At 44.5% G+C, this 25,598-nt stretch overlaps 1 pseudogene; it reads right to left on the reverse strand.

Annotated features, from left to right (window-relative positions):
* Positions 1–3,454: 3,454 nt before the first annotated feature.
* Positions 3,455–25,598, reverse strand: part of LOC128124727 (zinc finger protein 331-like) — a 32,091-nt pseudogene continuing 9,947 nt past the window's right edge.

A 25,598-nucleotide genomic window follows, 5' to 3' on the forward strand; every position in this document is an offset into this window, starting at 1 on the left:
ATTCATATAAAAGTCAAGCATGTGGGTACAACTGTTAGTCACCCTATGCTGTGTTCTTGTGTCACATTCTCATCTGGACCCTACCCATACTGCCTCTGGGCATGGCCTTCCATTCTCTACCCATACTGCCTCTGTGCCTGTGCATGACCTTCCATTTCTCTACCCATACTGCCTCTGGGCATGGCCTTCCATTCTCTACCCATACTGCCTCTGGGCATGGCCTTCCATTCTCTACCCATACTGCCTCTGTGCATGGCCTTCCATTCCCTACCCATACTGCCTCTGTGCATGGCCTTCCACTTCTCTACCCATACTGCCTCTGTGTGTGGCCTTACATTCCCTACCCATACTGCCTCTGTGCATGGCCTTCTACTCTCTACCCATACTGCCTCTGTGCATGGTCTTCCATTCTCTACCCATACTGCCTCTGTGCATGGCCTTCCATTCTCTACCCATACTGCCTCTGTGCATGGCCTTCCATTCTCTACCCATACTGCCTCTGTGCATGGCCTTCCATTCCCTACCCATACTGCCTCTGTGCATGGCCTTCCATTCCCTACCCATACTGCCTCTGTGCATGGCCTTCCATTCTCTACCCATACTGCCTCTGTGCATGGCCTTCCATTCTCTACCCATACTGCCTCTGTGCATGGCCTTCTACTCTCTACCCATAATGCCTCTGTGCATGGTCTTCCATTTCTCTACCCATACTGCCTCTGTGCATGGTCTTCCATTCTCTACCCATACTGCCTCTGTGCATGGCCTTCCATTCCCTACCCATACTGCCTCTGTGCATGGCCTTCCATTCCCTACCCATACTGCCTCTGTGCATGGCCTTCCATTCTCTACCCATACTGCCTCTGTGCATGGCCTTCCATTCTCTACCCATACTGCCTCTGTGCATGGCCTTCTACTCTCTACCCATAATGCCTCTGTGCATGGTCTTCCATTTCTCTACCCATACTGCCTCTGTGCATGGTCTTCCATTCTCTACCCATACTGCCTCTGTGCATGGCCTTCCATTCTCTACCCATACTGCCTCTGTGCCTGTGCATGACCTTCCATTTCTCTACCCATACTGCCTCTGTGCATGGCCTTCTACTCTCTACCCATAATGCCTCTGTGCATGGTCTTCCATTTCTCTACCCATACTGCCTCTGTGCATGGTCTTCCATTCTCTACCCATACTGCCTCTGTGCATGGCCTTCCATTCCCTACCCATACTGCCTCTGTGCATGGCCTTCCATTCCCTACCCATACTGCCTCTGTGCATGGTATTCTGTTTCTCTACCCATACTGCCTCTGTGCATGGCCTTCTACTCTCTACCCATAATGCCTCTGTGCATGACCTTCCATTCCCTACCCATACTGCCTCTGTGCATGGTCTTCCGTTTCTCTACCCATACTGCCTCTCTGCATGGCCTTCCGTTTCTCAGTGTTCTCTGCACCACGGTCCTCACTTTCTTATTGCTGATTTCTCTGACCCTCCTTCTCTCACTTTTATCCCATCCTGCTTACAAAGCAATGGTGGGGAAGAGAATGCCCACCTCTCTTGGTAGTGGGGAGGGAGTTCTGGGTCCCTTCTGATATTGGCATGATGTATTCAGAAGTGGGCAATAAGGAGCATAGTATCTACAAGGATATTTGAGCATGAAGCCTAGTGCAGGAGGAAGGCTGCTCCTGAAATGTGAGTCTGGCATTGTGAACATGTCTAGAGGACTCAAAATTATTAATTTTTTTGGTTTTTGAGACAGGGTTTCTTTGTGTAGCCCTGGCTGTCCTTGAATTCGCAGAGATTCTCCTGCCTCTGCCTCCCTAGTGCTGGCATTAAAGGTGTGTGCCACCACTGCCCAGAGAAGACTCAAAATTATCAACCTATCATCAATACACATGTAACACAATAATGAAAAACCTTAGATGAGATAGAACACTGATGTAAGTCAAACATATCCCTTTCTTCAACCCTAGATTTTGGATCCTTTACCAAGTTCCACAAGACAGTCCTGGGCCTCAGGTACACCACTGTCCCCTAATGAAGTTCTCGAACTGCATCTAGAATCTTCAAGGGAACTTTGAACATTTGAACCCTTCCCAGATTTATTTATTTATTTATTTTTACCTACCGGCACTTGGCCATTCCATTTTTTTCATTAATTTTTTTCATTTATTTTACACCCCACTTGAAGTTTCCCCTCCCTCCTGTCTCCCTGTTCCTCCCCCCCTACTGCCTCTCCCCCCCCAACTCCTCCTCTGTCTCCACTCAGAAAGGGACAGGCCCCCCCACGGGCATCAACAAAGCATTATTCATTCCTTCTCAGGCTCCGGAAGCTCTAACTCTAGTTCCATACACATTAAGCTCAGTCCCCCTTAGTTCCAGGCTTTCCCCCAATAGTCCTCCCCTCACTCTAGACCCCTCATAAGAAGGCTTAGTTCCCATCTCTGCTCCCCATGCCCCCATAGGACTCCAGGAGTCATGTGGGTCATGGTCCCTTCACCAAGACAAAGAAGTGCTTTCATCTCCCTGCTCCCTGTGGAATGTTCACTGGCTCTATTAACTCCTAAACAGTTCATCTGACCACACAAGTCCAGTCCACATTAACTTTTTAAAATTTTATTTATTATTTTTAATGGATAAATAATTGTGTTACATTTAGTTTTTACCCCCCCCCCCTTTTTTTTTTGGTTTTCAAGACAGGATTTCTCTGTGTAGCTTTGTGCCTTTCCGGGAACTCACTCTGTAGCCCAGGCGGGCCTCGAACTCACAGAGATCCATCTGCCTGTCTCTGCCTCCCGAGTACTGGAATTAAAGGCGTGCACCACCACCGCCCAGCAGTTTTTACTTTGTGTATTACATTTGTAGAGGACACTGTGATGTTTTAATATATGCACACAGTAGAGAATGACTGAACCAGAGTAACATCCATCACACCTCACTTACTTATATGGAAAGATAGTTGACAGATTTTCTCATTGTAATGTTAGGAATTCTGGTGACTCCTGACATCCCATAGTGGTTTTCCTTGGCATTTCCTTGCTGAGGAATGAGGTGGGACACATTTTCATTTACTTATTGGTCACCTGATGATCTCTGACTTGTGTCAACTCTGAGTCTCTGTTGACCTTGGGGATTCCTGATGCCTCTGTGAGTCTGCCAATCAGTGTAAATGAAGTACTGCCCCCATCCTACTCTTGACCTTTGCTCTTTTTTTTCATCAACAGACTGTATTCTGATGAAGCCAAATGATCTTTCCCATTCAGTGTGGTCTGTGCACTAAGTAATCACTGCTTAATCCAAGATGGCAAGAGTCATTCCTTATGCCATCTCTGTAAAGTTCTCACGGAACCCACAGGAGGTTTTCCTGGAATGGCTCATGACAGCAACACGAATGGGTGACCACAAGAACAGTAATAGGCAATATTTAGGGAGTTGACAGTCTCCTGAGACAGTCCCAAGGAGTTTACATGGACCATTTAATTTCCACAGTGATTATCCTTATGTACAGGGAATGTACAGAACAGACATTTTACAAACACAGACAGTCTTGATTTATGGGAGTTTTAGCTTATAGTTTTCAACTTTATGATGGCACAAAAGCTATCCAGACCGTAGCCTTTTCAAATCACAACAGTGGGAAAGTGTGTCCACACAACTACTGATTTTTCAACTTTGCGATGGTGTGAAAGCATAGTCAATGCAACTACTGATTTTTTCAGTTTTGCAAAAGCATGCCTGATAGAATCAATGATGTTGTCAATTCTCCAAAAGCACAGCCAATAAGCAACTGTTTTTTTTTTTCAGCTTTACAATGGCATGATAGTATGCTAAATATAACTGTGCTTTTTCCACTTTATGACAGTGCAAAAATGAAGCCGTATGATCACTTGATTTTTCAACTCTACAATGGCATGAAAATGTATTCAATATAACTACTCATTTTTCAACTCTGTAAAAGTGTACTCAACACAACCACTGATTTTTGAATTTCAAGATGTTGTGAAGGTGTACCAATATAACCATAGATTCTTCAACATCACAATGATGTGAAAACATACCCAATACACCACTGATTTTCACTTTTAACAAATATTCCAAAAATGTTTTTTGAGACAGGGTCATGCTATGTAGGCTAGTCTGGAATCTGGTATGTTGCTCAGGCTAGCCTTGAACTTTCAATCTTCCCATCTCAGCCTCTTGAGATTACAGGCATGTGCTACCATACCTGGCTATTAGTCAAGAAATTATGTGAGATACTCAGTATTTTATTACTGAATAGACTTTGTGTTAGATGCTTTTGCCCAGTATAGGATAAAGGGCATGATCTGAGCACATTTGAGACAGGCTGGGTTAAGCTGTGGTGTTTGGCTGGTAAAGTGTCTTAAGTGCATTTTCAATTGATCTCCTTCAGTGTATGATGGATTTAGCAGGGGTAAGGAGCAGCTTATGAGTGTCTCACAGAGAGCAAAGAGGTGGAATGGTGATGCTAGCTGGTACAGTATATGCCAAGACTAAAGGCTTTGCCATAAATGTCACATGAGCAGGGTTGCCCCCTAGAATGAACCTGAAATGTAATAAAAGGTGGAATGGTATTGGTTGGCTTCTGTGGGTTTACTCAACCAACTTATCCAGTAAAAACACCAATACGGAAAGAATATGATCATTAAGAAAAGTGACTTTTACACTCTCTCAAATTCACTGCTAGTATGCCTTCTGATATTCTACAAACAGGCAAGTGACCATGAAGACTTTCTTAGGATAAATTAATCACCAAGGAAAGAAGGAATGAAGGCCAGAGGCCTTGGTATGCTCTTTGTAGTCAATGTTTTCAATGTGTGTGAGTCTTCTGATGTTCTCTGAGATGGTTTATATTATTGTAAGTCTTTCCACACTCTTTTTTTTTCTTTTTCCAGAGCAGAGGACCGAACCCAGGGCCTTGCGCTTGCTAGACAAGTGCTCTACCACTGAGCTAAATCCCCAACCCCTTTCCACGCTCTTTACACAATTTTTCCATGTGAGTTTTCTCATGCTGTTTAAGCTGGTAGCCGTAGCTAAAGGCCTTCCCACATTATCCTTTACGTTTGTGGGGTTTCTCTCTCTCCTGTGTGAATTCTCTCATGTTTAAAAAGGCTTGATCCATATATAAAGGTCTTCCCACACTCCTTACATTTATAAGGTGTTTCACCAATGTGAATTCTCTCATGTTGGGTGAGGTGATAGCCATAATAAAAGCCCTTACCACATTCTGTACATTTATGGGGCTTCTCACCTGAATGAATTCTTTCATGTTTAATAAGGCTTGAAACCCAGCGAAAGGCCCTCCTACATTCCTTACACTCATGCGGTTTCTCCCCAGTGTGAATCTTCTGGTGCTGAGTGACGTAACTGACTCCAGTGAAGGACTTCCCACACTCTTGGCATTCAAAGGGTTTCTTACCTGTGTGGATTCTCTTATGCTGAATGAGGCTGGAACTACAAATAAAGGCCTTCCCACAGTCTTTACATTCACAGGGCTTATCACCACTGTGAATTCTCTTGTGCTGCATACATTTATAGAGATGACTAAAAGTCTTCCCACAGTCTTTACACTCACAGTCTTTCTCCCCAGTATGAAGCCCTTGATGCCGAGTGAGTTCGTAGCCACATCTAAAGGTTTCCCCACAGTCTTTACATAAGTATGGCTTTTCACCAGTGTGAATTCTCCTATGAACAACAAGCCTCGAACCCCAGCGAAAGGCTTTACCACAGTTGTTACATTCATAAAGCTTCTCTCCAGTGTGAATTTCCTGGTGTTGATTAAGCTGATTCCACCAGCGGAAGGCTTTCTTACAGTCTTTACACTCACAGGGCTTCTCGCCAGTGTGAATTTTCTGATGCTGTCTAAGATGATGCCTGCGACTAAAGGCTTTCCCACATTCCTGACATAAGAAGGAGCTCTCCTTTTGAGGTCTCACTTATGGTATAGGTGTGCTTTCTCTCTCAGTGGTTGCTTTTCTAGCCCTGTCTGTTACATCATTGACATTTTCCTCTTCAGAGCCCTGCGGTTGTTCACACTCACCTTCACCAATCCCGTCAGGGTGAGGAGATATACTTTTGTCACTTGGATTCCTTTTGCAAGAGCTCAGTCCATAAATGCTTCTTCTAATAGCTAAAATGTTCGTCCCTTTTGATAATTTCCTACCTGGAAGAAAAATAAATTTAAGAAAAAATATTTATTTTATTTTATGTGTATGCATATTTTGACTGCATGTCTGTATGTTCACTACATTCATGCCTGCTGTCAGTGGAGGTCAGAAGAAGGCATTGATCCCTTAGAACTGGAGTTACAGATGGTTGTGAGCCGTGATGAGAGTGCTGGGAGCCAAACCAGGGTCTTCTGAAAGAAGAGCAAGTGCTCTGAACTGTTGGGCTGTTTCTCCAGCCCTCATTTGTTTCTTTGAAAGGGAAAATCAGAAGCTAAAACTAACCACAATTCAAAAGCTTCCCCAGCAGCATTGCTATTCTGGGGCCACAGCTTGTTAGTGAGAGAACACAATGGGCACTCATGCTAAAGCCAAATGGGAAAGGACGCTGGCTGTTGCTCTAGAGCTTCTCTGTTAAGAGGGCAGACATGTCTTAAGAGCAAACACGATACAATGTATGCTGTAGGTGGTGAGATGACATACTTGGAAAATCCAAGGAAACTAAACACAGAATTGCTGGCGGCCCAGGGGAGAATACACACTTGGGACCGCATGGGTAAGCCTGCAGGACATTATGTTAAGTGAAATAAGCCAGGAACAGAAAAACAAACACTCCATGTATTAATAGGGAATGTAAAAAAGATCATCCTGCTGGGTAGTGGCGGTGGCGATGCATGCCTTTAATCCCAGCACTTGGGAGGCAGAGGCAGGTAGATCTCTGAGTTTGAGGCCAGCCTGGTCTACAGAGTGAGTTCCAGAACAACCAGTGGGACCTTGATTGCTGTAGTAGAGGGTAGAATCTGGGTATAGTGGTTTCACCTGTAACCCAGACACTTAGAAGACCAAGACATGAGGGTGCCACAACTTTGAGGCTAGCCTGGGTTACATAGTGAGTACCAGGCTGGCCAGGGGAACCTGATTAAAAGAGAAAAAAGTAGAAGGTAGTAGAATACCAGTTCCCCAAAGCTGGTAGGCTAAGGAGTAGGGATTAGGGGAGGTTGGTTAGTAGATAACAAAGTAGCAGATAAAGAGGAAGATTAACTTCTAGTACAGCCACTGTAAAGGAACATAGATTTACAACACTGTTTTTATTTTTAATATCTTAAGTTGCCCAGGCTGGCCTTAAACTTGCGATGTGGTTAAGGCTGACCTTGAAGTCTTGATATCTGTCCCTGTCTCTTAAGTGTTGGTGTTGAAGGAATGTGCCACGCTGCCCAGCTTTCACATATGTCTTTCTTTTTTTTTTTTTTTAAAGATTTATTTATTTATTTATTATGTATACAGTGTTCTGCCTGCACACATCCCTGCAGGCCAGAAGAGGGCACCAGATCTCATTACAGATGGTTGTGAGCCACCATGTGGTTGCTGGGAATTGAACTCAGGACCTTTGGAAGAACAGTCAGTGCTCTTAACCTCTGAGCCATCTCTCCAGCCCTGCTTTCACATATTTCAAGATAATGCTCTTACTACAAAGAAAGGATCAATGCTCTATAATACAGAGATGAAAGAAAAACAATGGTTTTTATATTGATTGGCTGAGTATGTGTATGTGAGACACACACATGTGCTACAGTCCATGAGTGGAGGTCAGAGGACAACCTGGGGCAATTGATCCTGTCCCTTTACCATGTAAGTTCTTGAGATTGAACTTAAAACTGTCAGGCTTGGCAACAAGTGTCTCTACCCACTGAACCATCTTGTCAGCCCCCTGAAGAAAAAATTTATAAGGTCAAAAAATTTAATAGGGTCTTGCTATTTGGCCATACTCCAAGTTTTAAGCTTCTTGCCTCAGTCTCTGAAGCAACGGGATCACAGGTGTGTCTGCCTCAGATTTTCTAGTCAGGAACTGTTAGGTTATAGCCATTGAAAACTGAAAATGAGATTGATAAAGACTTCATAAAAGAGAGAGCTTTAAGGAATAAATAGGAAATCAGATGATTGGGAAAACACCCTATCTCAAACATTTGCTTACCCTTAAGTTAAGTGGAGCAAGATGGCTGCCAGCATGCATGAATTACGGTCAGAATTACGCTTCTGGTTCTGGGGATGGAACCCTGAGCCTTGGGCATGTCAGATGAGGTATATCTTCAGATTCCAGTTCTGGGGAGGAGGGGCAGTGAGATAAACTTTGAATTGTATGTTTATTCTGTAGCTCAAGAACTAACGGTAATCCTCCTGCTTCAGTTTCCCAATGCTGGGATTATATGTGTGAGCTACCATATCCTGTAGTGTGCCACCATGCCTGGCAAATTCAGTTTCTGCCTTCTCTGTGACTAGTTATTTGTACTTGAGTATAACTATTTCTTACACTGACAGAATCATGACTTATAAGCTTGTGAGAATGAACTGTACACATGGACACACTGTGCTTTTAAGAATGCATGGCATGCTGGGTGGTGATGGTGCACACCTTTAATCCCAGCACTCAGGGAGGCAGAGGCAGGCTGATCTCTGTGAGTTCAAGACCAGACTGGTCTACAGAGAGAGTTCCAGGACAGCCAGAGCTACACAGAGAAACCCTGTCTTGAAAAACAAAAGAAAACAAAAAACAAAACAAAAAACCAACAAATAACGAAAAGAAAGAAAGAAACAAACAAACAAAAAGAGTGCACGGCACACAGTAGGTCTAACATTAGTCTTTCTTGGTATTATTTTATTTTGTGACATGGTCCTGATGTGTTGGCCTCAAACTCACAATCTTTCAGCCTTGGCCCCTGGAGTGCTGGGACTGCGGGCATGTGCATCCAACGTCAAATACATGGTTCACAGACTGTAACTTCCCATCTCACTTCAGGTACAATGTGCCGGCAATGGGAATCTCTTCATTTTGGTTTTACACAAATTCCGTGTCTAATTTACTTTCTGTTAAACACAAAGGTGTTTAACTTAACAGCAAATCAGAGCTCTTGATTGAGATGTTTCCCCTTTAGGTGGGTCCTCAAAATCCAAAAGTGAACAGCAATTTGGATGTAAACACAACATCTAAAGACAAGGCTACCTTCCTTGAAGATGGTTATAAATATCCAGAATTCCACTTTACCCCTTGATCATGAGGGAAGAGAGATGATCACAAGGGGGGCCAACCAAAGGGGCCAATGACTGTTGGATGAGAAGATGAAGGCCTGGGGAGTCCACTTCTACACTGATAAGCTCAATGCCTTCTCTGGCAACGGTCTCTTGGAAAATGGTCCTGAGAATCACAGGAGAATGCTGATACTCCCGGGAGCAGAGTCTAGGTTACCTGAAGTATACAGCTTACCTAGAGAGAGCAGGTTACTGTAGTTCTCCAGCATCACATCTCAGTACAGGTCCCTCTGCACAGAGTCCAGACAGGCCCACTCCACCTGAGAGAAGTCTATAGCCACATCAGAGAATGTCACCAAATCCTGAAAACAGAAACCCACATATACCTGATGAGGTGACAGGAAAGACCTTCAGGATGAAGGGGGTGATGGCTGCCACCGTGTTAGCTGAAGATGGAGGGCAGCAAGAACACCATGTTCCAGGCTGAGCACTGCTGTGTTACTACAGAGCCCAAGGCTGTGCAGATAACTATCTGCCAGGGAGAAGATGAAACAACCTTCCTTTTTGTTCACAAGCACAGCAGGTTAGTGCCTGCTTGGTCAATTACCAGTGGGTGCAGGTTCTTATGATATCTTTGCTTTATTACTTAAAATAATTAAGTTCATTGTGATTCTGATTGTGAATGTGGACACACACATGCCATACAATGTGGTGGTCAAGACGACTTGTAGAAGTTGTTCCTTCTGTTTCTTGTGGTTTCTGAGTATCACACTTAGTTTGTCAAGCACTTTGGCAGCAAGTGCCTTTACCTGCTGAGGCATTTCTGGCCATATATATATATATATATTTATGTTTTTTGAGACAGGGTCTTGTCATGTAGCCCAGTCAAAACAAGAAATTCATGATCTTCCTGCCTCAGACTCCCTCCTAGTGCTGAGATTGCAGATGTGCACCACTACATCCAGATGCTTTTTTTTTAAAGGTTCTTTATTTATTTGTGTGCATGTACATGTGTTATTGTGTATGCTCAGGGGACTTGTGGGAGTTGGTTCTCGCTTTTTCCAACTCGGGTTCTGGGGATCAAACTCAGGTCGCCAGGCTTGTCAGCAAGCATCTTACGATGAGCCATCTCGCTCTCTCCCAGGTGCTGCTGTCTCCCTCCCCACTCCAAGCTGGAGCTCAAACCCAGGGCCTTGTAAGTGCTAAGTAAGCACTCGATCATCGAGCTACCTCCCTGGCTCACCTTCTCTCGGAGTTCAGGAGTTCAGGGGATTGAATCTAGGGCATCATGCATGTGAGGCCAGCACTCTATCAGTGAGCTAAATTCTCTGTTCTTCTTCTTCTTCTTCTTTTTTTAAAATTAATTTTATGTATATAGGTATTTTGCCTGTATGAGTCTGTGCCTCACATATATGCCTGGTACTTACAGAGGCCCGAAGAGGCTGTGGAATCCTCTGGAACTGGAGTTACAGATGGCTGTGAGATGCCATGTGGGTGCTGGAAATTGAAGCTGAGTCCTCTAGGAGAGCAGCCAGGGCTCTTAACCACTGAGTCATTTCTCTAGACCCTCTCTCTTTGTTCTTAAGAAAAAAATTTGCTTTTTAAGATCTTTTATATTTTTAAAATTAATTAATTTAAATTATTTAATTAATTTTGTTTTTTCAAGACAGAGGGTTTCTCTGTATAGCTCTAGCTAGCCTGCAACTCACTCTGTAGACCAGGCTGGCCTCAAACTCAGAGATCCACCTGCCTCTTCCTCCTGAGTTCTGGGATTAAAGGCATGTGCCACTATGCCTGGCTTTACAACATTCTTTTTTGGGAGGGTGGGGGTATGTCTCTCTATGTAGTCCTGGCTATCCAGGAACTCGCTATATAGACCAAGATGGCCTCAAGATCTTTTATTTTAGGCTCTGCATATTGGAGTGTTCTGAATGTTCAAGTCACTGAGCAGTCTCCCTTTATAACAACAGAAATATCAAAAAATCTTTTCACATAGACAGGCTAACGAGATTTAAGCCTATTGGAGTCATACACCTGGTTGACTGAGACAACTGTCACTTCTTCCTTTCTCCTGTTCCTGACGCACAGGACACTGGTACCAAATGACTGAGCATTATATGGCGGTCTGGCAGGCCCGTCCAACAACAAAATATATCTCCTGGTTTCTATGGCAAGCACGTGGTTACAACCCTATTCAATACAGTGTCAACTTGAGAAACCTAGCAAAGCTTGTAGGTCAGCATATAGTAAGATGAAGATCACGAGACATATTCCTTCTTACCTACCCAGAACACAAGACCAGTCAGCAGAGATGAACAATGCTTTCTCTTATGGTCCAATGGGACTGGCATGTCCAACTTGTCAGGCCACAGAGAGGCCAATATTTGCACAATTTTGTTCCTTTATTGTTATAATATTGCTCTGCACCGAAAAGAAACTGAGCACACAGGAGACTCTCAATAATTCAGTGATTGAGTAAACAGCTTATATGGGACCATGATTCACTGGCATAGGGAAAATTAGGAGGTAGCTAAGTAGATAAGGCTTGCTTAGCTCTGGGTAATTCATAGCAATGTCCCCATATTTGGCCAGTACTTTATTTTTATCCTTTTTTTTTATTATTAAGAAATTTTCTATTCACTTTACATACCAACCACAGATCCCCCCCTTCCCTCTTCCCATCCCCCCCCCATTTTCCAAGTCAAGGTCTCCCAGGGGGAGTCAGCAGAGCCTGGCACACTCAGCTGATGCAGGTCCAAGCCCCGCTCCCCTGAACCAAGGCTGTGCAAGTTGTCACACCCTAGGCACTGGGCTCCAAAAAGCCTGCCCATGCACCAGGGATGGATCCTGATACCCCTGCCTGGGGGCCCTCCAAACAGTTCAAGCTAAACAACTGTCTCCCATATCCAGAGGGCCTAGTCTAGCCCTATGGGGGCTCCACAGCTATCAGTCCACAGTTCACGGGTTTCCACCAATGTGGCTGCTGACCAGTATATTTTAAGAAGGAAGGAAACACACACTTACACGGGCCTTGGTTCCAGAACTCAAGGCTTTGTCGGCCATCTTGGGGCTTCTTCCACAGTAAACACGAAGTCTGGGAACTACAGGAAAAAGTGAATAATTAAACCAGTGGCAACTGGCTTCTCAAATGACGTCCAGTTTTCACTGCCACATCCCAATCTATACCCAAACACAGTGGGGCACATCTGAGAGAGATCAAGATGCTTCTGGATAAAAATCAAGAACATTACAAAAAGAGGCATTTTACTTTTTTTTTTTTTTGCGGGGGGGGGGGGGGGGGGTTGTCTCGAAGACAGTTCCCTGCTTGGAGTATGTCTGGGAGAAGTATGGGATGCAGTAAAGAATCTGGCCTCGTCTCCAAACATTGGGCCTTTGCCGCCAGATCCCAAGAGACAGTCTCCATCTTACCTGAAGGAGATGCTTTGCTTTGTCTTAGGTGGAGGCCGAGCAGTCTGTAAACACCAACCTGGGGACACAGGGTGAGGGGCTTGGATCACACAGCGACAACAGACCTGGAGACTGAGATGGAGCATGTAGGCCCTCAGTTAATCACGCTAATGTGCTACAACTCCTGCTGTGCTGAATGTCAGAGCTTGAGTGAATGACAATTACTAACCTCCTAGTGTCTGTTTCCTTCCTGCTAAAATTGGAATAGAAAGATTATGAGATGTGGCTGTCCCAAATTTAAGATAATCTATTTAAAGCATGCGGAAATATGAAATGATTAATATCTGTTACTATAAAAGATCAAGAATTTTACACAGCTGCTTATTATTTTTTTCTTTGCTACTTGTTCTTTGTATATGCTAGGTAAGTACCCCATCACTGAGCCACATCTCCAGCCCCATTTAATGTCTGTCTATAGACAGGCTTTCTCTGTATACCCCTGTCTGTTCCAGAACTTGCTCTGTAGACCAGGCTGGCCTCAAACTCAGAGATCTTCCTGCCTCTGCCTCCCCAGTGCTGGGATTAAAGGCGTGCGCCATCACTGGCCCTGTTTATTTTTCTTTGACAGGCTTTCTGTTCCTGACTTGTGACAATCCTCTAGCCTTAGCTTCCCAGACTGTTGGGACTGCAGGCACACACAGCAAGCAGGCTCAGCTTCCCTTCTTGATGCTTAACTGTAGCTAGAGTTTTCCTGCCTGGCCCACAGTCAGGGCAAATCTCTCTCACCTGCCAGTCCCACAGCCTCTCAGACCCGACCAAGTAAACACAGAGACTTATATTGCTTACAAACTGTATGGCCGTGGCAGGCTTCTTGCTAACTGTTCTTACAGCTTAAATTAATCCATTTCCATTAATCTATACCTTGCCACATGGCTCGTGGCTTACCGGCATCTTCACATGCTGTTTGTCATCGTGGCAACTGGCAGTGTCTCTCTGACTCAGCCTTCCACTTCCCAGCTTTATTCTCCTCCTTGTCCCACCTATACTTCCTGCCTGGCCACTGGCCAATCAGTGATTTATTTACCAACCAATCAGCAACACACTTGACATACAGACCATCCCACAGCACTTCCCCCTTTTTTTTCTTTTTCTTTTTCTTTTTTTTTTTTTTTCAAAAAGGAAGGTTTTAATCTTAACAAAGTAAAATTACATATAATTTGGGAATTTGGGCGTAGCTTCTCTTACTACTTCCTGCTGGAGGGGGGCGCTGTATCTTATGCGGACACAAAGAAAATTTTAGAATTATGGAATAGTCCATGAGGCTGTATTGTCTGAGCCAGATGCCTTCAAACCATTCTGGATGTTGGATCATCTGGGCCATGGTGTCATCGGAGACCTTTCAGGTGGTCTTGGCTGGTCAAACCTGATGTATCTTAATCTGGAACAAATCCATAGCCTCTGGCTTTCTGTGGGAACAAAAGCAGAGTCTCCTTTCCAAAGTAACATATCCTTATATCCGAATTTTGAAGTCAAGATATCTTTAAAATATGCATATTGGTTTAACTCAGCTTCCTTTACAATCAAATATCTCTCTGAAGTTAAGAATCCCAAAGATGGGCTGGAGAGATGGCTCAGAGGTTAAGAGCACTGACTGTTCTTCCAGAGGTCCTGAGTTCAATTCCCAGCAACCACATGGTGGCTCACAACCATCTGTAATGAGATCTGGTGCCCTCTTCTGGCTTGCAGGAATACATGCAAACAGAATACTGTAAACATAATAAATAAATAAATCTTTAAAAAAAAAGAATCCCAAAGACAACACAATCCAGATTCTCTGTGTAATATTCATCTTTACGTGGCTTATTTTTTTATATTAATTTTACTGTCTCTTTAAAGACTTTATTTTTTAAAACTATTTGTTTGTATAACTGTATATATCACCTTTTTTGTCTCTTTTAAGTCTACGTATATTTTACACACATTGTAAACTATTACATCTGAATCTGTCTTATTGTGAATCTATTGCTTTAAACTGCAGCAGCTGTGGCTGCTGGCTCCGCCCATCTCAGCTTCCCAACATGGTGGTGGTAGGTTTTCCACCAACTCTGGGAGCTATCGTGGGTCTATGCTTTTATTCAAGCAGTGTATAACCCAGAAACCTCTTTTTTTGTTTTGTACCAGCAAAGGCCAAATCCACCATGCAGCTTAATGTGCCACGTGCAGAGGCCTCATTCCCGCCATACCGCAGGTCGAGCGCGCACACTAGGAACCCACAAGTAGCTCAAACCAGCAGCTGCCCCTCATTTGAGAGAGACAATTAGGAACTGTTTTTAGCTCCGTTTTAGAATCTTTTCTCAGGTTTTAGGTGGAAACTCTTGCCAACACGTTGGACGCCATTTGTAGCTAGAGTTTTCCTGCCTGGCCCACAGTCAGGGCAAATCTCTCTCACCTGCCAGTCCCACAGCCTCTCAGACCCGACCAAGTAAACACAGAGACTTATATTGCTTACAAACTGTATGGCCGTGGCAGGCTTCTTGCTAACTGTTCTTACAGCTTAAATTAATTCATTTCTATAAATCTATACCTTGCCACATGGCTCGTGGCTTACCGGCATCTTCACATGCTGTTTGTCATCGTGGCGGCTGGCAGTGTCTCTCTGACTCAGCCTTCCACTTCTCAGCTTTATTCTCCTTCTTGTCCCGCCTATACTTCCTGCCTGGCCACTGGCCAATCAGTGATTTATTTACCAACCAATCAGCAACACACTTGACATACAGACCATCCCACAGCACTTAACTTTGTGTTTTTTTTTTAAAAGATTTATTTATTTATTATGTACACAGAAGAGGGTGCCAGATCTCATTATGGATGGCTATAAGCCACCATGTGGGTGCTGGGAATTGAACTCAGGACCTCTGGAAGATTAGTCGGTGTTCTTAACCTCTGAGACATCTCTCCAGCCCAAGTTTGTGTTCTTTAAACTGTCTAAATAATTGACATGAATGTCAGATGTTAGAAGGCTGGTTTTCATCATGAAACACTTATATAACTGCATTCCATGAAGAAATGCATCCTCTCCATGAACAGCTAGGGGGCAGAGACATTCTGTGTAAAAAATTCAGCTCAGAGGCTACTACATCCAGGGTTTTTTGTGACAGACCCACAGCTCTGGATTCCATTCACAAACTAAACTTTGGAGTCATTTGTGAATTAATACAAACTTTTAGGAGGATGTGCTGCTCTAGAAACACACGTTTTGAATTTTTCTTTTTCCTTTCTTTCTTTCTTTTTTTTTTTTTTTAAAGAGACAGTTCTTCCAGGTTGGCTTTGAACTCCTGATTCTCCTGCCTCTACCTCGTAAGTGTTGGGATTATAAATCTGCAACATCACAAATGATTTATTTGTATTTTTTGAAGCAGAATTTTACTTTGCAGGCCAGGCTCCATTGTGCTGAGCTTACAGCCATGTACCGCCATGCTCTGCGAAGGTTATTGCCCTTGACCATCCAAAGCTGTTTTCTCTTTGTGAACTTCTTAGCACCCATCACTCTTCCCTTCATATGCATGTTGCTCGTGATTTATAAGTATCCACGCTTATCATTATTCATGTGATGACAAGATAGTATGTACCAACCAATGCTTGGGGTTTTAAGTATGTTAATGCAGTCTATCCTTATAATGACCCAATTTTCAAAAGGTCAAAAACAGGTAGGAGGAACCAATAACAGGTCTGAAATTCTCTCTCATCTTGGTTATGTTTTAATGGATATTATTATTATTGTTTAAGCAGATACACTAAAGCAGGTCACCCCATACTGCTCCAAATGGATACAGTCTGGGTAGGTCACAAGACTGCATACTTCTTTGCAACTGCTCTTGTGATATCTCACGTATTGGTTCCTTTAACACCTGCATTATTTTCAAAATAAAGAAATGCCATCTTTTTTTTTTCCTTCTTAGTATGGGTATCAACACCTCAAAGGACAAATTAAAACCTATAAGGCAAAATTCTCTAATCAAAAAGAGAAACTCACCTTTACCTTTAAGATGCCTGAAAGTCCTTCCTACTGAAGACAGTGTCTTCGATAGTCCTGAAGACCAGGTGGGAATAGACGATGCAAACAGGGCCTCTGCGGAGAACAGGTTAAAACAGAAAACACACCCGAGGCTCAACTACTTTTAGGCTATTGGTAAAACCTTGTGTTGGCTCTGAACTTCCCAGATACTCGAGGACCTGTCTTTCATATTCCTACCTGTAGCATGAGGGATCTTTCCATCCCCACAAAGGGGACAGCAAGGCCACCTATTTCTATCACTTAGGAAGACTACATACAACGCTAACTCCGAAACTGTCCTGACACCTTTGTTTGGTCATTTTACCTAGGGCTCAACTGCGCTCAGACGGTAAAGGCGGAGGACCTACAGGTGTCAGAGTTTCACAACGCACATGCTTTGACTAGCTACTCTTGGCCCCCGTCAAAACCACTAACACCAGTGCCGTCTTCCTTATGGAGCCGTCGGGACAAATGCATGTTAGGCTCACACGTGTTACCTTGATATACCGCAGACCGCGTCGGTGTCCCACGTCAGAAGCAAGGCAGAACTGCCACAAGGGTTCGAGGCTGCAGATGCAGCCCTTCTCTGCAGTGTGTACAGACACGGTGTGTCCCCCCCTCCCCCCGCCCCTGCAGTTTCCCGCCGCATTGTCAAGGCAACAGCTGGCCGTATCTGCGCCAAGCAGAGTGAAAGTGATGCTTACATGCGTGCGTCACGGGAGGGGGTGGGGGCATTCACCTACCCAGGCAACCCAAGCAATCCCAGAGACCTCAACCCAGGACAGTGCGCAAGCGCATGGAGTTCTGGCTGGGTAAGCACGGTGCAATGGAGCAGATACTTTGATTCAAGCGTGCGCTCATACACGTGCGCGCGCACACACACACGTGTCCGCACACACACACGTGTCCGCACACACACACGTGTCCGCGCACACATGCAAACACACACACAGACACACATGCACGTGCACACACGGACGCACACAGAGATAATGCGTACACACGAGCGCATACAGTGGTACACCACCTAGAGGAACACACCCACCCACGTTAGGGTTATCATTGTGATAAAACGCCATGACCAAAGCAACTTGGGGGGAAAAGGGTTTATTTGTCTTACATTTCCACATCACTGCTCATCATAGAAGCAAGTCAGGACAGGAACACAAATGGCAGAAACCTGGAGCCTTGCAAGCGCTAATGCAGAGGCTAGGGGTGGTAGTGCTTACTTGTGGTGATACATTGTGTATCAAATAAAGCTTGCCTGAGGATCAGAGGACAGAGCCAGCCACTAGATTAAACATAGAAGCCAGGCAATGGTGGCACACATCTTTAATCCTAGCACTTCAGAGGCAGAGATCTCTGTGAGTTCAAGGCCACGCTGGGATACATGAGATTGACCCAGTCTAGGAGAGAAGCAGAGCCAGGCAGTGGTGTCACACACCTTTAATCCCAGCACTTGAGATTTCATGCCTTTGCTACCAATATTTGGGAGGCACACACACCTTTAATCCCAGCACTAGGAAGGAAATGATATGTCTGGGTGGAGAAAGGTACATAAGGCTGGAGGAGACAGGAACTAAAGCCTTTTTGGCTGAGAGTGTTTTCAGTTGGAAGCCTTTTGGCTGAGGTCTCAGAGGCTTTGAGTAAGAGGATTTGTGGAGTTTGTGAGGCGAGATATGGCAGTGGCATCTTCCTTTGTCTCTCTGATCTTTCAGCATTTACCCCAATATCTGGCTCTGGGTTTTTTTTTTTTTTTTATTAAAAGATATTTAAGATTCGTGCAAAACTTACTGGCTTTCTCAACGTGGTTTACTTAGCCTGCTCTCCTAGAAGCCCAGGGACGGTACCACCCACAATGGGCTGGGTCCTTCCCCATCCACGGTTAGATAAGAAGATGCTCTACAGGCTTGTCTACAGTTCTACTTTAGGGAAGGTTTCTTTTTTCTCTTTTTTCTTTCTCTCTCTCTCTCTCTCTCTCTTTGAGACAGGGTTTCTTTGTGTAGCTAGCCCTGGCCGTCCTGGAACTCACAGATACTTGCTTGCCTCTGCTTCCTGAGTGCTGAGATTAAAGGCCTATGCCACTACCACCAGGTTGGAAGCATCATTGGCATCCTCCTCCTCATCTTCTTCCTCTTGTCCCCCCTGCCCCCAACAGGGCTTTTCCATGTTTTATTTATTTATTCATTTACTTACTTACTCATTTATTTGAGACAGGGTTCTCTGTGTAGCCCTGGCTTTCCTGGAACTAGCTCTGTAGAACAGCCTGGCCTCAAACTCACACAGATCCCGCCTGCCTTTAGCCTCCCAGAGTGCTGGGATTAAAGGCATGCGCCACCAAAGCTGGCTTAGAGTCATTTTTTTAATTGAGGCTTCATCCTCAGGTGACTTTAGCTTGTGTTAAGTTGGCATAAAACTATTTAGCACAGTGAATATGACCAAAATACATTATATATAAGTATAATGTCCACAAAACCATTATTATGTGTTATTAGTATATATTGAGAAGAAATAAACAATTTAGAGGTCTTATTCTTTATGTATGTTTTAACATACATGGATTCCCCCTCCCCACAAAGACAAGGTTGGCCTGGAATTCAGTATGTAGACCACACCAGCCTCATAGGGATCCATCTGCATCTGCCTTCCAAATACTAAGACTAAAGGGTGAATACGATATATCAGGGCTGGAGAGATGGTTCAATAGTTAAGAGCACTTGCCGCTATTACAGAGGACCTGAGGTCAATTCCTAGCACCCACACAGCAGCCCACAATGGTCCACCACTCCAGTTCAAGAGGATCTGACACTGTCTTCTGAGCTCCTCAGGCACCAGACATGCACTTGGTACAAATACATACATTCTGGCCAAACACTCACTCACATAAAATCAAAAAGTGCCCATGGCTCTTGTAGAGGGGACAGAGTTCCATTCCCAGCACCCATGTCACATTCTGTTCACCAGCTCCTGTAAATCCAGTGTAGAGGTGGGGGATGAGCGTGGGAAGTAAAGCTGATGCTCTCCTCTGGACTCTGGATCAACCTGCACTCATGCAAACATATTGTCCTGCCCCCATAATTAAAGAAAAAGAAACAAAACAAAACAAAAACCAAACCTGTCTGTAACTCTAGTTTCAGGAGATCTGATGCCCTCTTCTGTTCTCCTCCACAGGCATCAAAGATGAAGAAGATGCACAGACATACAATAGGCAGAATATCCATACACATTAAAAAGCAATCTAAAAAAAAAAAAAAAATAGGCAAATAGGTCCCAGAAATGCAATACTACATCACACCAATAGCAGGTGGATGAGATAAAGTTAAGATGACTGTGAGAGGGTAGAATGCTGGTCACTGGGGCCCGGGAGAGGGAAGAGAGCCTTTGCAGCTTCAGTTAGAGAGGAGAAATTCATTCGGAAATCTACTGTGAAAAATGGAGTCCAGCTTATTTGAAAATTGCTGAGTGAAGAGTTTATTGTCCTCACAAATATGATAATGAGTGAGGGGAGGGATAGATTAAAGGTCAACTTGATTTAGTCACTCCAGAACCTATACAAATTTCAAAACATTACTGAATACTATATAATTTTTTGTCCTTTTTTTGTTTGTTTGCTTGATACAAGGTTTCTATGTAGCCTAGATGACAGGGTCTCTCTACCTAGCCGTGACTGTTCTGGAACTCACTATGCAGAGCCAGACTGGTCTTAAACTCAGAGATCCATCTACTTCAAGTGACCTTGAAACTGGCCCCCCCCCACCCCCCATAGACAGAGGTTCTCTGTGTAGCCCTGGCTGTCCTGGAAATCACTCTGTAGACCAGGCTGGCCTCAAACTCAGAGACCTGCCTGCTCTTGCTTCCCAAGTGCTGGGCTGAAAGGTGTGTGCCACTACTACCTGGCTAACTTGAACAATTGATCTTCCTACCTCTGTCTCTGGGGCTCTGGAATTACCAGTGTGGTGGTTTGAATGAGAATGACAACATGGACTCGGTATATTTGCATGCTTAGACATGAGGGAGTGGAAGGGTATGGGAAGGATTAGAAGGTGTGTCCTTGTTGGAGGAGGTGTGTCTTTGATGGTTGGCTTTGAGATTTCAAAAGCCCATGCCAGCCAGGCGGTGGTGGCGCACGCCATTAATCTCAGCACTTGGGAGACAGAGCAATCTCTGAGTTCGAGGACAGCCTGGGCTACAGATTGAGTTCCAGGAAAGGCTCCAAAGCTACAGAGAAAACCTGTCTCAAAAAATCAGAAAAAAAAAAAAAAAAGCCCATGCCAGTCCCAGTCTTAGACTCTGCCTGATGTCTGTGGATCAGGACATAGCTCTCAGCTATTTCTCTAGTACCTTGCCTACGTGCCTGCTATCACACTCCCTGCCATGATAACAGTAGACTAACCCTCTGAAACTGTAAGCCAGCCCCTAATTAAATGTTGTCTTTTATATGTTACCTTGGTCATGGTGTCTCTCCTCAGCAATAGAACACATTTGCCAACTTTTCCCTCCCAGTACTGGGGACTACTGCCAGAACTTTCTGTACTTGAGGCAAATGTCTCTGAGCTATATTCCTAGCCCAATTAATTTTTTAAATTATTAATGAAGCATATATATAATTATTTTATATGCATTGGTGTTTTTCCCTGAATGTGTGTCTATGTGAAAATGTTGGATCTCTTGGAGCTGCAATTACAGATAGCGGGTGCTGGGAATTGAACCCAGGACCTCTGGAAGAGCAGCCAGTCCTCTTAACCACTGAGCCATCTCTCCAGCCCCAAGTACTAACAATATTTTTAAAAAATAATTACAGGCTGTGGAGATGGCTCAGTGTTTAAGAGTGTTTCTGGCTCTTTTGGATTTGATTCCAGGGACCCATGTCAAGTGGCTCACAACTATCTGTACCTCCACGTCTTGGGAATCCAAAGTCCTCTTCTGGTCTCCGTGAAACCATGCAGACATGTGACATAAACACACAGACACACATACATACATAAATAAAAAAGCTATAAATTAAAAAAAAAAATCACGCCGGGCGGTGGTGGCCCATGCCTTTAATCCCAGCACTCGGGAGGCAGAGCCAGGTGGATCTCTGCGAGTTCGAGGCCAGCCTGGATTACCAAGTGAGTTCCAGGAAAGGCGCAAAGCTACACAGAGAAACCCTGTCTCGAAAAACCAAAAAAAAAAAAAAAAAAAAAAAAAAAAAAAAAAATCACAAACACTCATGATTAGGTTAAAAAAACACACACACACACACACACACACACAAAAAAAAACGTAAACGCAATTAACCCCCAGGAAGCATTTTCCTGCACTGTTGGATTCTTAGACAAGCAGAGCCTATGGGAGGATTTGGACAGTTCTCCAAATGAGTCAGGGCATACTCTTTGGGGGAAGGCTGTCAGTGGAATATGTGTTGTGTGCCCCCAACACATCTCTAGGGGAGCAATTACAGGGCAAACTGTTATTAAGGGAGAAAGGAAACAGGTTTACCTCATAAAATGAGATCTTTAATAACAAAATGGCAACATGCCTTAACTTTTACCTTAAGATTGGAAACTTCTATTTTGGGATGCTCCTTTTTCAGCTGGCGTGGCAGGGGGAGGGAAAAGAGGATATAGATGAGACATTAGGGCTTTTCTGGAGCTTAAAAAATGGATTTCAGGGTCTGGAGAGATGGATGAGCAGTTAAGAACACATGTTCCCCTTACAGAGGACTGAGGCTCCATCCCCAGCACCCCCATGTCAGCTTACAACTGTCTAACTCTAGTCCTTAAGATCTAGTGCTCTCTTCCGACGTCTGAGGGCATCAGGCATGCCTGGACCACAGGTGACCTTACTGCATTAGTCAGAGTTCTCTAGAGTAACAGAACTGATAGAATAAATAAATATAACACATGTACATATATTAGAGTGGCTTCCAGGCTGTGGTCCAGCTAGTCCAACAATGGCTGTCTACCAGTGGAAAGTTTAAGAATATAGTAGTTGTTCAGTCCACAAGGCTGGATGTCTCATCTGGTCTTTAGTATATGTTGGATCCCAAAGAAGTGGGCTCTAATGCCAGGGAGGGAATGAACTTGACAGAGACAAGGATGAGCAGACAAAGAGCCAAGACTTCCTTTTTCCATGTTCTTTATGCAGGTTGCCAGCAGAAGGTGTGGCCTAGATTTAAGATTCATCTTCCCACTCAAAAGATTTAGATTTAGGATGGATCTTCCCATCTCTATGATCCAACCAAGAAAAAGTCCCTCATATGTGTATCTAGCTGCTTGGGGTTTAGAAAATTCCAGGTACAGTTAAATTGACAACCAAGAACAGCCATCACACTTATATTTAAGAAAGGGAGAGGCAGGGATGATCAGCAAGACGACTACTAGAGTTCAATCCATGGGTCTCTCTCTCTCTCTCTTTTTTTTTTTTGGTTTTTTGAGACAGGGTTTCTCTCTGTAGTTTTGGTGCCTGTCCTGGATCTCACTCTGTAGCCCAGGCTGGCCTCGAGCTCACAGAGATCCTCCTGGCTCTGCCTCCTGAGTGCTGGGATTAAAGGCGTGCGCCACCACCGCCCAATGGGTCTCTTACAGGGGAAGAGCCAACTCTCCTGAGTTGTCCCCTGACTTCCACACATGCACCGTGGAACACACACAGTCCCATGCTAGTTATTAAAACAAACAAACAAAAAAACCCCAAACAACGACAAAAACAAGAGCCAAGCAAACCTTGAACACACAGCTGTCCAGAGGCAGGAGATAAAAACTACAGAAACAATAGTGTGTCCATCTGGGAGATGACACCCAAACAGGCCGTTGTTCCTTCTACTGCTTCTCATGTCAGGAACTTTGTCAGGAGAGTCTTGAGATGACAGGGGATGGAAAGGCTCATCGGAGTCTTTCTCTTGTCATTTATATAGCCTTCCTGGAGAGTGTGCTTGATTAACCTCTTCTGAGATAAATAAAGCCTGGTCACCCTTCCCTCTCTTTCTTTTTTGTGCTAGGGATGACACAATGGTGCATGCTAAACACAGGCTATGCCACTCACCGAGCAACACCCCATGGCATTAAATGACAGGATTATTATTTCCATGTCCTGACAGGTACCATTGCCTTGCTCAAGTACATACAATACAGCACCCGCACCATTCAAAAGACAATGTGCCTGGTGTCTGCACACAGACACATCGCCCACCAGTCACAAGCTCAGAGTCGCTGGCAGCCCTGCCACCTTGAGTGGTACGGTTATATGTGTGGGCACTGGGACCCTCCAGAGGCATGTGCAACTGAAATAGAATAAGGAAGAAAACAGTAGTTACTGGACACTGGTTTATTTATTTAGCAGTTTACTCAAAGCACTGCTTGTACCACCTATTTGCCAAGCTCGACTCCACTTGCTACCAGGAACAGAGCGACCTGGAGAAAAGGCTGAAACAACAGAAACACCCCCAACAACCAGGGACTGCCTCATGTGCTTCTGTAAAAATCTCTCTTGCATGCCTGCTCCTCCTTGTGGTTTTAGAGTATAAAATGACAATGTAGACTGGACCTGGGATGGAAGCCTTTTAGGAGCTATCCTGGCTTTGGTCTGCCAGTGACATCTCCTTTCTTCCAATCTCGTTGGTGTAGCAGTACTTATTCCAGAAAGATTTCCCAAGACATTTCTGAAAGCCCCAGCGAGATCTCATTCACTAGGTCTCCAGTTGGTCTGGAGAGGCTGCCACTGCCTGGCCTCTCAGCCCATTGATGGTCTCTGGTAGTGGGAAGTTGGAGCCCCCAACAGGATTCCTGGGCCCCCTTCCAGTGGCCAAGGGGACTGTGAGATTCAGAACTGAAGTGGAAGAAGATGAGACTAGGCTGGTTGTCCAGGTAAAGCTCCCTACGGAGATAGGCAGGAGGAACCAGCACGAGTTTGGTCCCTCTGCAGGAGATTGTATCCAAAGCCTTGATGGGATACCGAGATGGCATTGGTCTCCAAGGGAAAGGTAGAATGGTCCCCAGAGAAATGGACTAGGAATTGAAAAGGAATATATAACTTCTGAATGAATGTGTGAATGCTTGTAATGGACCTACAGCCCTGTGGCTATGGGATTTGATTGAATGCCCACCTGCATGCAGTTCAGCTGAGGTTATTTCACCTGAATAGAGGTGACCAAGCACAGGGACATACATGTGGCTCTAGGCAAGACCTCTTAAGTTGCTGTGAGGGTGCTGGCCAGGGGGAGACCTACTTGAGGGAGAAGCTGGTCCTCACTACCCCACCGTATGTACCACACAGGACTAGGCACATATAACTTCCCCAGACCCTGATTAGGAAACTTATCATCATGGGGTCTCCACAGTCCCAGTGTGAGAACCTCACAGTCCTACAAACCATGCTCAACAACTTTTTTTTTCTTCTTCAAGACAGGGTTTCTTTATGTAGTCTTGGCTGTCCTGGAACTTGCTCTGTAGACCAGGCTGGCCTTGAACTCAGAGATCTGCCTGACTGCCTCCTGAGTGCTGGGATTAAAGCTGTGCACCATCGCCATCTGGTGCTCAACAACTTTAAAAGAGAATTTACTGCTGACTATGGAATAAAGATGAAGTCCTTCAAATTAAAGACTCTCTGTAAAATTGATTGGTCTTCTGTTGATGTCAGCTGGCCACCTGAAGGAACTCTAGATTTTACTCTGATTAACAGAGTTGCAGAGATCTGTATGGGACCACCTGGCTACTCAGACCATGCCCTACATATTGATTCATGGTATTCTTTGCCTGAGGCCCTCTGCTATGGTTTTGCTAAAAGATACTGGGGCCTTCCCAGCCCCAGACCATATTGGCTACAAAGATTTTTGAGCCTGAAGACACTAAGGAAACGCCCCTATTAGCTTCCCCAGAGGATGAAATTTTGCCTGTGATGCCACCGCCTTACCAGCTCTAACTGCCTGTACTGCATGGCTCCGAGGTAGTTGAAAGAC

Source organism: Peromyscus californicus, unplaced genomic scaffold, assembly GCF_007827085.1.
Source record: "Peromyscus californicus insignis strain IS unplaced genomic scaffold, ASM782708v3 Scaffold_4__1_contigs__length_199733344, whole genome shotgun sequence".
In the NCBI taxonomy this organism is placed as follows: domain Eukaryota; kingdom Metazoa; phylum Chordata; class Mammalia; order Rodentia; family Cricetidae; genus Peromyscus; species Peromyscus californicus.